Source organism: Pinus tabuliformis, chromosome 4_1 (assembly GCF_031772625.1).
Source record: "Pinus tabuliformis cultivar Carrire ecotype Pingquan chromosome 4_1, CPIR1, whole genome shotgun sequence".
NCBI classification, from domain to species: domain Eukaryota; kingdom Viridiplantae; phylum Streptophyta; class Pinopsida; order Pinales; family Pinaceae; genus Pinus; species Pinus tabuliformis.
In genome coordinates this window covers 742,006,264-742,023,785 of record NC_142303.1, presented here as the reverse complement: position 1 = coordinate 742,023,785, position 17,522 = coordinate 742,006,264, and the positions used below count along the sequence as shown (strand labels likewise).

At 34.1% G+C, this 17,522-nt stretch overlaps 1 pseudogene; it reads left to right on the top strand.

Annotated features, from left to right (window-relative positions):
- Nucleotides 1–15,835, top strand: part of LOC149178280 (uncharacterized) — a 197,613-nt pseudogene extending 181,778 nt beyond the window's left edge.
- Nucleotides 15,836–17,522: the final 1,687 nt, after the last annotated feature.

The window sequence follows — 17,522 nt, the reverse complement described above, 5'->3', positions numbered from 1 at the left end:
ATTCTTTGCAGTGAATAGAGAAAAGTAGAAAAAGTTGTGACATGCTTTACAATGAACAGTAAATAGAACAACATATATCTGGTAGTAGAAATCTCAATTCAATGTTTCATATATTGAGTTTTTGAAAATTTTAGAAGCTAGATTCCACTTGTTTGGGTGCAAAAGTTAATTTATAGTGCCACATAGTTAATTTTATGTTTCAATAATTTATAGTGCTTTTGGTATATGAGTAATTTATAGCCAACAATTATGAGAAAGTTTGGCTAATTATGAGTAATTTAGGTTCATGAATAATTATGAGTAATTATAAGTAACTGTGCATTATTTAGCTTTATGAGTAATTGACTAATTCTATGTTTCAGTTTTTAGGTTTATTAGTAATTTCTAGTAATTCAGGTATATGAGTAAACCAGTTCTGATTTAATAAATAGTTCTGATTTAAATATTTATTAATTATTTGTGATTTAAACAATTTTTCATTTAATAAATATTGTTTTAATCATTATTGCAAAACTTATTTTATTTCATTAGTATAAACCTTAAGATCATTGTCAAATTAAATCATGAATAATGAATGCTGCATAGTTAATTTTATATTTCAATAATTTATAGGGTCTTTAGGTTTATGCATAATTTATAGTAAACAATTATAAGTAACTTGTATTTACAACTAACTATAATTAACTATGAGTTATTTAGCTTATGATTAATGGACTAATTTTATGTTTTAGTTTTAATTTATAATAATTTAGGTATTCGAATAAACAATTTCTGATTTAATAAATAATTTTGATTTAAATATTTATTAATTATTTATAATTTAAAAAAAAAATCTCATTTAATAAATACTTTTTTAACCCTTATTACAAAGATTAACTGATTTCATTAAAATTAGTATAAATCTTAAGATCATTGTCAAATTGAATAATGAATAATTAATCAGTTGGTGTATATGCTTTTTTTTGCAAACATTTTGATCAACCTTTAGTTGGTGTATATACTTTTTTTGCAAACATTTTGATGAAGCAAAAAGTGTGAAATGATCAAAATCTTTTCATGAGCATAGAAATTAATAAATGTGAGTTTGTTAAAATAAAACACATAATAATAAGATGAAATGGTAATAGCATGCCATTATTAAAATAGTTATGTAATTAATAATGTTGTTTAAAGCAAGGTATATCAAAATTATTTGGAAAACCGAACAATCGCATTTGGCAAATCCAACAATAACAACTACTCGAGGGAACTCCATCATCAAATGCATTAAACACCCATTGCAATGTAGCAGATGGCACGATAGTAATATAAATTCACAAGTTTCTAATGTAACCCACATAAATCAACACACAAAGCCACTTATTCCAATTTTATTTAATTTGATTTTTCCCTCACTAATCTCAATACATATTTCATAAATGGTTATACATATCTTCATAAAGTAGTCGTAATATAATAATAATAAATAATTAAAAACATTAATTAACAAAATCATTCAAATACCCAATTCTAAAGGAGGAAAGTGTATAGATACCAATCTTTAAGGTGTCGGAGCGGTTTTATTGAAACTCTGGGTGCAAAAGGTAAACGTGTTCTGAGTGGGAGTGGAGTGTTAACAATAAGCACAACGATCTAGAGCCTTCAATATAAAAAGAATTAAAATGCTAAATGTAAGGTATTTTTTTAAATTCTGGCATTTTACTTATATCCCTAATCTAACAATTTGGAGAATAATGTAGACGGGAAAGTGTGGAACAAATATTTAAAGCCTGAAAATTATCATCTTTCATTCTATTATATTCCTTTTTTATTGTGAGTTGTGGAAATACAAATATTTATATCTAAATTTGGTGCTACTCGATATGGGACTACTACTTATTAGGGGTGGTCTTCCTATGACACGTGTTTGGATGGATAGCATGTATTTTGTTTCCCCCCACCTATGGATCTATCGCTGGACCGTGAGGTGGGGAGACCGGGAGACCACAAATTAAGTTTGTATAGACTGTGTGAAAACTCTATAAGCCCTTGGTTTTTGTAGCAGGCTTGGTCATCCAGAATTAATTGGGAATCCATTTGGTTCGAAAGATGAAACTCTTGGATTATATAATGAAGTTTAACGTCATGTAAGTGTTCCTTTCATTTACAACTTACATTTAACTTCAACAAGACTTCACCAAAAATTAGAAATTAATTTCCCATTTTCTGTTTTAAATAATTGTAGATTTTTTTCATTTTATTTAACCATTTGCCCATGCAATTTATACTATCAATTGCCCATTTTCTATTTCACATTTTTTTTTAAAAACAATAATTTTATTTAATCATTTTCATATGCAATACATGTTTGATCTATAATATTCTCCATTTAAATTTAAATTATATATTCACTTAATTGTATAGTTTTAAAATAAATAATAACAATATACATATAAATATCAAATTACATTGAAAGTTGTGGAACATATGTTCCTTATAAAATTCAATGGCTTTATGAGAACGTTAAATTCCATGCATGGAATGATTCTATCTTAAAAGGTGAGATAAGGGAAATATATAAAATACTTTATATCATTATATGATATCATATTAAAAATTCACATAAAACAAAAATAAATAATAAAATTTTAAATGGTTAATATCTAAGATATTTAAATTAGAGGAATGTCGATAAAATTTAAAGTAATGTTAGGAAGGTAATAATTATTTTATATGTATATGGTTAAAATAATTGTCATTAAAATTTAAAAGGATTGTTGCAAAATAAATTAAAGAATTGTCACTAAAGTTTAAAAGGATGGTTGGTTTACTACATTGAGTGGTTGGCCAATTTTATTGTCGAACCGCAGCGAACTTCAAAAAAATTTGAAAACCGCAACGAACTTAAAAAAATTGATTGAGATTCCCAGAATTTCGAACACGAAGATTGGAATTCAGCAAGCCCTCCCCTGATTATTTAATATAGTGAATCGAAGTCGATTGAATGAATAAATATATTTGAGAGTGAATCAAAATCGACAAAAAGATAAATAGATTTTCACATCAGCTAAAGAACTCGAAGTCGATGGAATGAATAAATATATTTGCACAACCATAGAGAAAATGAGAGTCAACCGAAATCGACAAAAAGATAAATAGATTTTCATAGCAGCTAAAGAACTCATGATAGAACGATAAACCAAAAATATTATGTTTAAGAAACAATCATATAACGTACGCCATAGGCTCTCAATATGGTAAGAGACATAGTTGTAGTCTAACAAAAGCCAAGCAACAAACATAGATATTAAAGAATAATTAAAAAATAACTTACGGGTCATCTGACAAAGCTCTATCCAGCATAGATATTAAACCACAAGGTGTGATATCTTGATTAAATATGTGATATCTTGATTAAATATTTGATATTTTAATTAAATATCAGGATATCTTGAACCAAGCCATTATATATTAGAGTGTTATTGGTCTTTTAAATGACCAATCTAGGCAAGAGTGTCCATTGAAAACAATATTAATATGTAGAGTAGTAATATTCCAACTTTAGGTAATAGATTGGGCACCTTTCTTAGCAAATAGAAGCTGAGAGAAGCTCCTTCAAATCTTTGAAGTAATCCTTCAACAATTCCAACAACCTAAGCACTAAGAAATGCATGCATCCACTGTTATGAAACCAGCTCACAAATAGATAGAAAAGATAGATGAATGCCTTAGAAATAAGCCTATTCGAGGGGGCAACCTCCTTTACAATACACAAATGAACAATTCTTGCATGATTCAAATGACAAAACCTCCTTTTTATGTATAAGAGTCTAACGGGTCACAATATAATCAAGCAGATCTAACAATAATAATATAAAGGCACAAAAATAACAATAGAGGGATTCTATGGAACACAATAATAACAATATGGGGACAATACGGGCACAACAATAACAATAAGGGATACAACGACAATAGTAATGGGGGAATCACTAGTATTATATGGATTTAACATGCTCCTCTCCTTCAAAAATGTGTTGTCTTCAACGCTTGAGTAGTTCTGCATGCTTCTATATAAAATTCTCATCCTCCTATAAGGAGTCCTCAATGGGTAAGTTCTTCCACTTGATGAGATACTCTGAAATTGATCAATTTTGTAGCACCTCAGTTCTTGTTTTCTTGACTACTTCAGGTTCCAATATGATTTTTTCTTCCTCATCAAGTTCTGGCAATATTGTTTGAACTGGAAGCTTGTCACCTATAACCTTCTTTAAGCATTAAACATGGAAAACTGGGTGCCCTCGGGAAGCTGCACGAAGCTTCAATTTGTATGCCATAGTACTTATTTTTTGCAACACCTTGTACAAACCATAATACTTTGGTGATAATTTATTATGATTCTAAGCATGATTGAGGGACATTTGTTTATATGGTTGTAGCCATAGGAATACCCAATCACCTACATCAAAACTTATTTTTCTACGATGTTGATCTATCTGTTGTTTCATTCTATTCTGCGCCAAGGTGAGGTTATCATTTAAGAGTTGGAAAACTTGTTGTTGATGCTCGATGTGATCGTCCACTGCTTGAACCTTAGAATTTTCTCTTAAATACGATATGATGGATGGTGCATGATATCTATAAAGTGTCATAAATGGGGTCATTTTTTTTGCAGTATAGAAGGAAGTGTTATACCACCATTCAGCTAGAGGCAACCATTTCACCCATTGTGCATGTTTATCACATACAAAGCAACGAAGATATCCTTCCAAACATTTGTTTACTAACTCATCTTGCCCATGAGATTGAGGATGATAAGATGAGCTATGAGCTAACTGAGTAACAAAACAAGAAAATAATTCTGTCCAAAAATTCCTAGTGAAAATGGGATCTCTGTCACTTACAATAATCTTTGGGTTTCCATGTAGCTATTGAATTGTTTGCATAAATGCAATAGAAACTGTACTCACTTTAAATGGATGAGATAATACACAAAAGTGTGCATACTTGGTAAGTCTGTCAACTACAACCATGATAACACTCTTTCCTTCGAACTTGGGTAAACTTGTGATAAAATCCATTGAAACCTCCTCCCAACGTTGACTTGGAATGGATAAAGATTGTAATAGTCCTAGGGTCTTAATTGTTTCAACTTTATTTTGTTGGCAAACCAAACATTCCACCACAAAATTTTGAATATTCGATTTAAGGTGATTCCAAAAAAAAATCCTTCTTAACCCTGTGATAGGTTTTTAGAAATCTTGAGTGCCCTCCTAAGGGAGAGGAGTGCAATTCCCTAAGAGTCTTTTGTTTAAATTGGAAAGTCTTACATAGGTATAACCAATCCTTGTACCATAACGAATCATGTTTCCAGCTAAATGTATGAGATGTACTGGGATCTTGTTGTATATCTGAAGTGCATGTAGTATTACCGACATTTCCTTCTCATAAATTGCTTTGTGTAAATATTTTCCTTTTATTAGACGACTTTCGAAAGGAATGGGTCTTTCTTCTTGCATTAAAACATCACCAATTCCATTTCCCGAGACATCACATTCCACAATAATGGTTTTTGTGAAGTCCGGTGTAGCTAAGACTAGTGCTTGGCACATTGCCTCTTTAAGATGTTCAAAGGCCTTCCTTGCTTATGTAGTCCGTGAAAATGCATCTTTCTTCAATAATGTTGTTAAAGGTGGTGCTATCCTCCCATAATTCTTCAAAAACTTGTGATAATACCCTGTCAACTTGAGAAATCCTCGTATATGACTTATGGATGTGGGGATTTTTCATTCCTTAATGGTTTTAATTGTGCTAGGGTGTACCTTAACACCTTTATGAGATACAATATGACCCAGATATTCCACCTCTTGTACTCCAAAAACACATTTGGATATTTTCACATATAATTGTTTCTCCTCCAATAGTTTGAGCACCATGTGAACATGTTGGACATGATCGTTCCAAGACTTGTTGTAGATTAGTATATCATCAAAAAATACTAACAAAAATTTTCTAAGAAAGGGTTTGAAAATAGAATTCATCAAACCTTGAAATGTAGAAGGTGCATTAGTAAGGCCAAAACACATGGTGAAAAATTCATAATGACCCCCATAAGTTCTAAATGTTGTTTTTGGAATGTATTCAGTCTTCATTCCGTTTTGATGATATCCTGAACGAAGATCCAACTTGGTGAAATAAATTGATCCATGCAATTCATCCAATAATTCATCAATGACAGGAATGAAAAATTTATCTTGAATAGTGAGCTTGTTGAGCTCCCTATAATCTGGATACACGTGCCATGATCCATCCTTCTTGTGAACCAATACTACTGGAGCAAAGAAAGAAGTTTGACTAGGTTGAGTTATACCATCCTCTAGCATTTCTGCAACTATACGTTCAATTTCACTCTTTTGGATATAGGGATATATGTAAGGCTTGATGTTTGGGGGAACACTTCATGGAATCAAATTAATAACATGATCATGATCACAAATAGGTGGGAGGCCTTTGTGAGTCTCAAATACCTTGGAATGATTGTCCAAGACTTTTTGGATATCTGAAGAAATGGATGATTTCGATGTGGGAACCTCTAGTGAACATAATTGTGCAATTATGCCTTGTTGTTATTTCTTTAGAAGCTTTGTCATTCCGTTAGAGCTGATTATCCTTCTCACTTTCCCTGCAATACCCCTTAATTCAAATTTCTTTCCTTCTAAAGAGAATTTCATGAAAATTTCTTGAAAATTAAAAGCTATTGTACCCAAGGAATGTAGCCATTGGACTTCTAGTACAACATCAACACCACCCATTGGAATGGAAAGAATTGGGCTATTCAATAGATATTCTCCCATGGATAGCTTGACATTATGGCACTTTTCTTAGCAGTTTATGGTTCCTCTACTTGAAACCATCACTTCACACTTTAGTGTTGGATATAGCAAGCAATTCAATTCCTTGGCTATCTTACAATGAATAAAATTATGGGTACTTCTTGAATTAATCAACAATATTACATTTTTCTTCTTGATATGCCTTTCTATCTTGATAGTTTGAGGAGTGGTAATTCCAGCCAATGCATTACAAGATATGCCTGCATTCATTTCTTCTTTCTCTAGGGCTTGTTCCTAGTGTACATCTTCTTCTTGTGAATTTTTTTGTTCCTTTTGTTCCTCCTCTTTACAATCTATGTAAAATAATTTCTTTTCTGAACACTTATGACCTTTAGTGTATTTACTATCACAATTGTAACAAAGCCCTTTTGCTCTTTTGTCTTCCAATTATTGTGGTGTCAACCTTGTAGGTTGTGGATGGCTAGGGGCAGCAACACTTCCATCTTTATGATTGTGAGTGGTAGGCTTCTTTGATTCCATAATTTTCTTTTCCATTTTCCTTGCCAACCTGAATGCATTCTCCAATGAATCTAGTTCCCATAGGAAAGCCTCATGTTGGATGTTATCTTTTAAAGTCCCTATGAACACATCAATCCTATGCTCCTCTGGAATATCTTTTACTCTTATATTCAATTTTTGGAAGTCTTCAATGTACTCAATCATTGAACCCTTTTGTTTGAGATTTATCAATTGGCTAAACAAAGTGTTTCTTTTTGTATCCTCATAATATGATATCATTTCATCTGTAAAAATAGCCCAGGTGACAATTTGTTTACGAGAGAAAAACCATTAATACCATACAAACTAATTTGGTTCCAAATATAAAGTTGCAATGCGTACCTTTTGTGTGTTTTTCACATTATGGAGATCGAAAAAGTGCTCCATCTGTAGTATCCATGTTCCGGGATCCTTGCCATCAAACATCCTCATATCGATCTTTGGAACATGATGGTTCTTCGATCCAACGTTAGAGTCTATAAAATCATGACTAACATCTATTTTGTTCTCATCATGAGTTCCCTTTCCTACCTTTTCGCCATTAGTAATCATTTTTTGTAGAAAATTTGTCAAATCTATCTTCAAATTTGTCTACAAATCTTCCATGCCTTTCTTTAAATCATCCATCTTAGCTTACACGCCATCCATCTTAGCTTCGATGCCATCCTTCTTAGCTTCCACATCATTCATCTTAGCTTCTACACCTTTCTTTAAACCATCCGTCTTAGCTTCTACGCCTTTCTTTAAACCATCCATATTATTTTCTATTTCTTTTGGTGTGAGTGAAATTTGCTGCACTTAGTCTCGTAATTTTGATATATCATGTTGCATTTCTTCCTCTTCTTCATGAATCATGCTAGAGATTTCAGGTTGCTTACTAGGTGTTTCTGTTTTCTTTCTTTGGGGCATCAATTACCGAGAATAATGCTTCATTATGCCCTATGAATTCCTTCAAACTAATTTTTCAAACCAAGCTTTTGCAAAAGTTAAAAAAAAGAAACTACACACCTTTTTTCACTTTGTAGGAGCTCGATATTTAATTTAATGTGTCTGCATAATTTTGGATCTCCTAGGTCTAAAACTTCTTGCTATGGTAACCCTCTGAGAAATCTTTCTGATGCTGCAAGTCTGATCAAGATTAGATTCTCCAATGAAGAGTTATGCCACATCTCCTACGATGACTTGAATATACACTAGTTCATTAAAGCGAACTTGTACAACATGTCGCGGGTCACTGTTTAAACCTTGGGTTCTAAAAATGATACCCAAAAAGACTATCGTCCGTCCTCTTTCTGTAACTTCTTACGAAAATTCAATTTGATGCTTAGAGCGAAAGATATGACGATTTTCCCAAGGTGACCTGTTTGGAATGTAATTCAATGGTGTAAAAAAATCCTACCTTCCTGAGATCATATCCCCAAAAATATAGCGAGAAATAATCTGAAATTTTTACCAGAGGTTTAGTGTGATTTTGTCTCAAATGGGGTTTTTTTTTAGTTTATGAAATGTTGCAGAAAAATGTATAGAAAAAATGCCACGATGACCTGTTTGAAGCAATGAAACCCTATAATCCAAAGCTCTAATACCAAATGTTATGAAACCAATTCACAAATACATAGAAAAGATATATGAACGCCTTAGAAATAAGACTCTTCGATGAGACAACCTCCTTTAAATTACACAAATGAACAATTCTTGGATGATTCAAATGACAAAACCTCATTTCTATATATAAGAGTCTCAGTGCTCACAATATAACCAAGCCAGCGTAACAATAATAATATAAAGGCACACAAATAACAATAGAGGGATTCTATGGGGCACAATAACAACAATATGGGGACAATAGGGGCACAACAATAACAATAAGAGATACAACGACGATAGTAATGGGGGAAACACTAGTATTATAGGAACCTAACATCCACGAAGCACTTTACTTATAATAGATGGAATGGTGATGAATAACAATTACAATAAATACTTAATCAAAATTTGAAATGCTCAAGTTGCTTTATTCCTCCACATTACAATCCTAGACAGAGTGGGGGAGTTATCATTAAGATAATGAAAGAGTGAAATTGATGGACAAGTTAATAAAGCTACTCACACCTATTTTTTGGAATTGAACGTGTTACCAATGGTTTAAAACGGATGATCATCTTATTTGAAAATTTCCACTTGTATGTGTGTAACATGTGTGTTACATTTTGTAGTCTTTCCATTATGGTTAATCCTCATAGATGTCAATTAACAAATGGCATGATAAATTTTTAATAAAGCTCTGAAAAAATTAATCTAAACAACGTTTAATCATGCAATTTAGATATGCAGGGAAGTTAGTTGTGTGAATTAAATCTAATGATATTATGGCAATGATGAAAATATACTGTCATTTTAAAATTTAAACCATTCGACCAAATTTTTTAATTAGTAAAATGATTAAAGTGCCCAATTCCAATAGGAGGGATCCCTATCGGCGTAATAAGAAAAATCAAAGCTATGGAATGAGTGTGACAAAGGCCATCAACAAGAACCAGAGCTTTACACTTCAGTATTGCTCCTCTCGAGATAGAACCAAATGTATTATTATATTCTAGGAAATATTGAGTTCGCCATGGAGTTGACTTTGAACCAGATGAGTAATGCATATGAGGATAACAACCACAACCAACTGCCACCGGGGTTTACATTTCATACCATTGTTGGAGAATCTAAACCCAAGACTTATTGGGTGTCAAAACCGACCCTCCAAGTGTCCTAGTTCAATTTGAGTTAGTTGAGTTTAACTCGAGTGATTTATCACTGATGTTTCCAATGTAATCTTATTTAATTGTTTTGTAATAGTGAAAAGAGCAAGTCCTATGCTCTACATTTTGTTATCTTCAATTTTTGTCATGGTATCAGAACTTACCTTGTGTAAGACTTATTGAGAGCAACAGAGGGAGACCAGTTTGAATAAGACTCCGTCAAAGAGCAGCAACATGAGTGAAGAGAAAAGGTAAGCTTCTTTGAGAGAGACTGAAGATTGAAGATGTTTGCGAAGAACCAACAAGAGAAACAAGCACCGAGGTAGGTAAAGGCTTAGGGAAAACTAATTGAAGAAAAGTCAATTTGAAGCCCGATTTTTTTTTTCAGAAATTTTTGGCATATTAAAGCACCATGCATGACGGAAGAGAACGTACTAATGTAGCGCAAAAATTCGTAAAACGTGTTAGCGTTACCAACGGGGTCAACGCCACAAGAAGAAAACACGTTAGTTTCAAAAAAACGTAAATCATTTTATCTCACACGCAGGGACAGAGACTAGGAAAGGGCGTTAGCCAAATGTGCACGACATGAGCACGTTTTTGTTTTCCAACGAAATGCAGTTTCTTATTCCACCGCAAACGGTCAAAGGTTTGAGCATATATGAAATACACATGTGAATGAAAAGTGCATTGTATGCTTTGTCCCTGTCTCTGTCTCTATCCCTGCTTACTTATGCGGGCTCTGCACCAAGCTATTGACTGACTGTGGGCAATGGCCTTGAAACTATTGGTTTTGGATTTGGATCTCCAACAAGGTGAACCACTGCAATGTAATATTTTGTGAGAGGTGATCGAGAAGGGCATACGTCAATTATTAAAAAGGTTTTGAGAGCATTGTAGGCTCATTATATTGTTTAGAAGAAGTTTTTTTAGAAGCAGGGATTTAAAAAAAAAAAAGCTGCGCTATATTCTTTGTTTAAAAGATGTGCTTTAAGATGGAATTCGAAAAAAGGGGTGTTGCATTTTCTTTTGGTTAGAAAAGAAGATTTAAAAAAAGTGCATTGTTTTCCATTTTAAGGGTTGTGATTTTTTTTAAAAGATTTTGTGAAAGCGTCATTTTTGTGAAAATTTATAGACTCATTTGTTTATGGAAGTAAAGAAGAAGAATGGTCTTTTATTGCAGTTAGATGTGATGTCGTCTACTGTTCATTTTTCTTGTTGAGTCGTAGTCAGTGAATGCTCAACAAATGGGAAAAGCCAACAAGCAAAGAAAGTCAAAGCGACTACATGAGATGTTTGAGCTTTTAGATCTAGAAGTGAAGAAGCAAAATGATGCCTTTGCATTGAGATGCATAAAAAAAATCTGTCGATGACAACATTCTTCCCCTCATTTCAGATGCCAAAACAACCTAGGAGGCTTGGGATACTCTTGAGAGAGGTCTTGGTGCAAGGGGGAGCACTAAAGTTGAAGATGAAGGTGGATCTACATCGAGATGAAAGGATTGTTGAATCCCGCTATGCTCAGTCACAAGTGGATGATGTCTGTGAAGAAGCCCAAAAGCAAAAGAGATGGAGCAAGTAAATGCTCACGACCCACACTGTTGTGGATGAAAATTTGGTAATTCTAGCAACAAAGCTTGCTCATGATAATAATATGATGATTCCACCAACGGAGCTTGTTGATGAAAGTTTGGTGAATCAAGCGACGGGGTTTGCTAATGAAAATTTGGTGAATCCAGCAATAGAGCTTGTTCATGACGGTGAAACTACCATTAGAGCGGTCAATGATATGGTGAATCTAGCAACTAATATTGCTGATGTAAAATTTGATGAAGAATTATTGGCTAATGATGAATGGTTGCAGGGGATGCAGCAAAAGCATTATATTGACATGATGCTACTTGGTGAGATAGTGGAAGACAATTTGGTTGCAACGTCATAGGTTAGTACAGAAATCAAAAAGACAGACATGGAGTTAGAGGCAAAAGCAAAGAAGGAGGCTTGGAAAGAGAATGGAGACAGATGTAGAGGCAACAACTGAGACAGGAGCGCAACAACAAAAAGCCCTCATTGTAGAGAGGAATGAACATAACCAATTTGGCTGTCCAAATATTTTTAATTCTAATGTTGATTTCCTCATCATTCTCTACATCCCACATACAAGTTGTTATTTGAAGATGTTCACGATATGCTTAGACAATCTGGAACTATGGACGACCTAATTGAGCAAAATGAAATTTGAATTCCACAACAAAAAGAAAATGTTGAAACGATTTAGAGGCTATAAGATCTAGAAAAACAAAAGAAGCGAAGTTGAAGTCAATTTTTAAATTCTTAGCCTAGCTTAGACATAGACAAATATGTATTTTAATTGAATTTTTATGTGATTGTAATTAAGAGGGAGTGTTAGAGTATCTAATCCCAACCATTTGTTAGGTGTGAAAACCATCCCTCTGAGTGTCTGAGTTTAGTGTCAGTTAGTTGAGTTTAAGTCGAGTTTAATTCCATGCATTTATTAATGATGTTTCCAATGTAATCTTATTTAAGTTATTTGTAATAGTGAGAAGAGCCAGTCCTCTGTTTCACATTTTTTTCTCTTGTATTTTTGTCACCAACTTATGAGGAACTAGTTACTTACTATCTCACCAACCAGATTTTGGACAGCACCTTCTCTAGTTGTGTAGAACAAGTGAGAAACTTGGGATCTTCCAAGTACATATAAATGATGCATCACCATTATATGATATTTTATCCTGAACTAGTACATAATGAACAAGCGAAAAATTTGGGATCTTCTAGGTACACAGAAATGATGCATCACCATTATATGATATTTTATCATTAACTAGTACATAATTTTAATGGCATACTTTGCTTTAACTTTCTATTGTTACAGGCCAAGGAGAATTTATATCTTGTAAGTATTACGCTGTAACTAGTAATGATAGCTAGTATTATAGGCAAAAGCTAAAATTGGTGAGAAGGAATGGAACTTCTTCAGCCATAGGGATAGCAAGTATCCGAGAGGCCTTCGTACCAATAGAGCCACTGAGATTGGATACTGGAAAACGACCGGGAAAGATCGAGAGGTTGTCACCTCAGGATCATGTGCACTGATTGGAATGAAGAAAACAATGGTTTTCTACAAGGGCAAAGTTCCCAAAGGGGAGAAAACAAATTGGGCAATGCACGAGTATCGTCTCCAAGGCAAATTCTCCACTCAACCCCTCCACAAAAACTGCAAGGTACGTCGATACAGTTCAGGAACAGTATATACGTTCATCTAGGTCCGGGTTTAGCGAATAATGTGATACACAAACTGAAAGGCCAAATCGAATTAAAGTTTTGATATAGATAAATAATACTACGTTCAGGTTTAATCTTTTTCTAATTTTATTGGCATTACAAAGTACAGGATCTTCCCTACAGGAACTGTAAAATATATACCTCTCCTGGTGGAACAAAAGAGAGAACTGAACACCTGATATGTATATGATTGGACTTGGTGCAGGATAAAGGGGTGGTGTGCAGAATTGTTAAGAAGAGTGTTGTCCGGAAGAGGAGTTGCATAGGAATGACGAGAAGTCAGGCATATAATGATCTACTGTGCTCTTCATGCTTTCCTTCACTCCTGGAGTCCCCTTGCAACATGACTGCAGAGAATGATCAAGAAACAAGATCTTCTGAAAGGCAATCCGGCACTTCTGCAAATGATTATGATGTGTCCCGCCGCTCCATATCGATGGAACCTAACACTTATTTAACGGTACACTATCTTCATGAGATTCAATGTGGCAGCAGGTCAGATTGTCCTCATTCTTCTGATCAACTATCTGAAATGGATGGTGCCATGGAGTCTTCATATATGCACAATCTCATGCTAAACGGTCCGAGGATTTATGTGAATAAGATGTCCAGATCTGCACATTTCTCAGCACCCAGCATCAGGTGCAATCAAATTTGTGCAATCCTAGACCAGCAGCCAGGGATTCAGCAGCTGCCAGTCTTGCAAAAATCACCGCTTTTCTATAGAATCCATAATTCACTGGTTTGTAACCTTTACCAAAACTTGCTGGCTTTGGTGTAATGGCAAACCTCCACATGGTATCAGAGGTTGGACCCAGGTTTGATTCCCCCAAGTTGCGTTTGAGGGGGGTGTTGGAAAAATCACCACACCTCTGTAGAATCCGTAATTTCCACCTTGGAGATCCTAGTTAATGTTTGTAATATTTACCAAAACTTGTGGGTTTTTGTGTAATGGCAAACCTTCACATGGTATCAGAGCTTGCTTGGACCCAGGTTAGGTTCCCCCAAGTTGTTGCGTTTGAGGGGTGTTGGAAAAATCACCGCACCTCTACACAATCCTTAATTTCCACTCTAACAATCCTAGTTAATGGTTTGTAAAGTTTACCAAAACTTACTGATTTTGGTGTAATGGCAAACCTTCACAGCCAGCCTTAGAGCCTCCTACACTAGACAATCCACACATTCCTCTACCATCTCGCTCTATTTTCCACAGATCCATATTTTCCTTCCTTCCACTCTTCACACGTGGTTTCAAAGGTCCTGGTTGACCAGTTTGCAGGAATCCTAGTGGAGCCATTTTCTAGGTCTTGTGTACATCACAAAACATTAAGCAATAACAGTGCTATGGGTGCTAATAATTCTGTTAGCAGCCCTCAGTGGACTTCCGATGGCCTCTGTCAAAGCATATTGGCTCAGCCTATTGAAGAGGCCGATGGTGCTACGTGTATGAGTCCATATATTTTTCATGAAATGACTTCTGTTGTCTTAAATGCGTTGGATACACCACTTGATCAACGGGATTCTTCCGGAGCTCCTCCAGTGGACTTGCATTCTCTTTGGAATAACAGAGAGCTTTTATTTTAATGGAACTTCAGAAAAGTATTTCTATATATATGCACGATGAGCTGCTTGCCGCATAATGAGAGATGAAGAGAGGCACAGAACTCCAGGGGATTGCGTTAAAGGAGGATATGGATTGTTGAGATGATACTTTTTGCGAAGAAGAGAACAATCTGAATTTGGCAGCAGCTCAGATTGTCCTGATTGTTCTGATCAACTATCTGAAATGGCTGGTTTCATGGAGGATTCTTCATATATGCACAATCTCATTCTAAATGGTCCGAGGATTTATATGAATAAGATGTCCAGAGCTGCACAATTCTCAGAGCCCAGGATCAGTTGTAATCATATTAGTGCAATACTGGACCAGCAGCCAGGGATTCAGCAGCTTCCAGGCTTACATCCCCCTTGACTATACAATCAACACATGCCTGTACCATCTCGCTCTTCAAATCTGGGATTTTCCACACTTCCATATTTTCCTTCTTTCCACCCTTCAAACGTGGTTTCGAATGTCCTGGTTGACCAGTCTGCAGGAATCCCAGTGGAGCCATTTTCTAGCTCTTGCGCACATCACAGAAGATTAAGCTATAACAGTGCTATGGGTGCTAATAATTATGTTAACAGCCTTCAGTGGACTACTGATGGCCTCTGTCAAAGCGTATTGGCTCAACCTATTCAAGAGGCCGATGGGGCAACGTGTTTGAGACTTTGAGTTCATATATTAATCATGAAATGACTTGTGTTGTCTGCAATGCGCTGGATACACCACTTGATCAATGCGATTCTTCCGCAGCTCCTCCAGTGGACTTACATTCTCTCTGGAATAATGGAGAGTTTTTATTTTAATGGAGCTTCAGAAAAGCATTTTCTATATATATGCATGATGAGCCGCTTGCTGCATGATGAGAGATGAAGAGAGCAGAACTCCAGGGGATTTGGTTAAAAGGAGAATATGGATTGAGGAGATTATACGTTTAGCGAACAAGAGAACCATCTTAATTTGGAAGTACCTGTTTCTTCTGCTAGGGTTTGAACCTTTGAGGTGATGGTTTTGGTTTTTGTTCTCTCGCATGTTAGAATTGAACAAAAGATTCACTCTAAATGAGAACACAACTTCTTTTTAGGGTGTGAAAAATTCTGATTCTTTAAGGGAGAGGGAGAAGTGCTTTGCAATGTTTATGAATTTTGAATTCCTTCTGAATGTGAGACTTCTATGAAGAATGCACCAGCATAAGGTTTTGGGCCTCGAGATAGCCTTACGTGAAGTCGAGTACAGTACTCATGTTTTATATGAATGATGTCATTCTTCGGAGAAGCTTTATAACACTCCCATGTATTTGGAAATATTAGAGTTAGGGTGAACCTCAATCTCAAGCTCAATCCATCAATGACGATTCTTGTTTTTCTGATTTCAAAAGTAAATGATTATTTTTATTGTTTGGATTTGAAAAGTCAATGATTGTTTTTATTGTTTGGATTATTTTTTTGGTTAAATATCCTGTGGAGGGTTCATTCCGTTAAAATAATATTTATGATGAAGAATTGATTTTAAGGAAGACTTTGTAAACCTAAAATAGAATTTATGTACCACACAAAAGTGTTTGGATATTGGTGTCGAAGAAAACATTTGGTCCTAATTTATTTGCTGAGTGTTTGATGAAATTCTTTATTAATTTAAATTCATTTTAAACTTCAAATTTTTATTGATAATATAGATACATGTTATAGGTTAATATTATGTTTATTATAAAAGAAATCATTTATTTTGGTGAACTATTTGTTATTAAAATGTTTTATTAACCTGGAATTTTTTATTTCAATATTTATATACATAAATTGATATTAAGATATTTTGATTAAAGTAAATATTGATATTTTTTTTTTTTTTTTTTGTTAATTTTATTTATTGACTAATTTATTTTTAAATTAAAAGAGTGTTTATGTTATATAATTCTCTTTCTAGTTCACCACAAATATATTAGACATTATAAAGTTAATTTATCAAAATTTTCACTTTGATTTTGTCATTAATGTTTAATTTACAGTTCTATTTAGCATAATAGTCAACTACTTATCTGTTGAAGTCTCTTAGGACATGGAAATATGTTTTGGATAAGTTATCTTCAATAATTTTCTTGATTCCTTTCGTGATGTTTTCTGTAGATTTCATCTTCAAGAGGGAGCCTTTGACTAGATGACGCAAGAATAGGAAAATTCTCCTATTATTGTAACTGTAGGCACTTGATGTTTTTCCATAATGCTAACTGCCCATCTGATATTCTTTGGCTAACAAAAGTCCCCCGTAGAAACCATATATCTAGACTTGATTATTTGTAATATGACCAAGAACCCAACAAAACTTTGTCTTCCTCAAGTCGAGAGAGTATCGCTCCCCCACCCCTTAAATATCTAATTGCATCTTAACATTTAGTCCTCATATTAAGATCTAGTTTTTTTCTCTCTCACACACACATATAATATAAAAATAATTTATTAAGGTCAATATAGGTTGATTTTTTTTTTTAATATCATA